Below are 1,609 nucleotides of genomic sequence, written 5' to 3' on the forward strand. Positions count from 1 at the left end.
TGGACGCGCCGGACGAAGTGAATACCTCGTCGTTCTAGGTTGGTGCGTAGTTCATCGTCGGACTGCAGAAGAAGATCCCTGTGGAATATAATACCCTGGACCATGTTTAAACTTTTATGGGGAGTGATGGTGACGGAAACATCGCCCAACTTGTCATAAGTGAGCAACCTCCGTGACTGGCCAGAGGATGCTGTTTTGATGAGAACTGACCCAGAGCGCATTTTGGACAAGCCCTCCACCTCCCCGAACTTGTCCTCTAAATGCTCCACAAAAAACTGAGGCTTAGTTTGCATAAAATATTCACCATCAACCCGCGTACAGACAAGGTACTGGGGTGAATAATCTCCACTGCTGTTGTTAGCCATGCGTTCCTCCCTTCCTCCCATGGAGTGGCCAGGGAGGGAAATGATCTTGGACTGAATTGCTTGCCATTGAGGTTAGACCTCGATCGCTTAGGGACTGCTGGTGGAGGCTCACCAGCGAGAGATGATGTACCAAGCTTCATTGCAGATCATCCGCCCTGATGCCACCCACTCCGACCAGGGGCTCTCCCCATGGGCGCCACCCAGCCACAGCAAAGGCCACCTGGCAGGATGGCCTTTGCTGGGAGTCCCGATGCCCCAGAGGGATAGGCATCTACTCCTCAGCATACGTGGGGAGGTAGCAGCTCAGGCATCAGCAGTGCGATCCCTGTGTAGTCAGGGGGCTACCACCAAGAGGGTACATGACGACCCCACCACAACGGACTGGCTACCATGCTGGATGTCGGGTGTTGAATATCCATATGTGTCAGGAGGGCAAAGATGGAAGTTCATAATGGAGGGCATGTATGCTGCCCGGAACACACAGCAGCTGATGTGGCTGGAAGCACGGTGTAAGGCCAACTCCATGACAATATTGGGTGTGCCAGATCTTAGGGCAAGATGGATATATAATACACCACTTAAGGTGTCCTTCCCCAGATGGTACGCACTAACAGAAAATTTTGAAAGGTAGTGGTCAAACCCCTTAGGGGACCATCACATGAAGGCCGAAACGTTTGAGACTCCTTTTAGTCGCCTCTTACGACAGGCAGGAATACCGCGGGCCTATTCTAACCCCTGAACCCGAAGGGGGTCACACACATTTGAACAAAAATAGTTAATAATAATATCATCTTTAAGCTCTGTAACATTTGATGTAAGATTCACACTTCCCTGTGTAACTTTGGTATGTATAGACTCCTGTATATTACTATTTCTACTTGTATTCGGGTCTACTTCTACTGTCACCTCCACATCAATGATATTACTATAGCTTAAATTATGTGATTGCTGTCCTACATTTATTACATTTGGGACACTTTCACCAACATTTTCCTCACTCAAATTATGCGATTGCTGGCCCATAAATGGTTCCTGAGTTACTTCCTCATGAGGATTATATCCACTTTCACTCCCCTCACCCGTTACCTCCAAACTCTGGGTTGCATTAGCTCGCGCTCTCCCTGTTTGGGTGTACATTTTTCCTAGTATCTCTATAGACAGTTACATAATTGTGTGTTGTGTTGATATTGTGTTTCACCACAACATATATGAACAACTGAACTCTGTTCAAAAATGATTGTTTA

Source organism: Schistocerca piceifrons, chromosome 8 (assembly GCF_021461385.2).
Source record: "Schistocerca piceifrons isolate TAMUIC-IGC-003096 chromosome 8, iqSchPice1.1, whole genome shotgun sequence".
NCBI classification, from domain to species: domain Eukaryota; kingdom Metazoa; phylum Arthropoda; class Insecta; order Orthoptera; family Acrididae; genus Schistocerca; species Schistocerca piceifrons.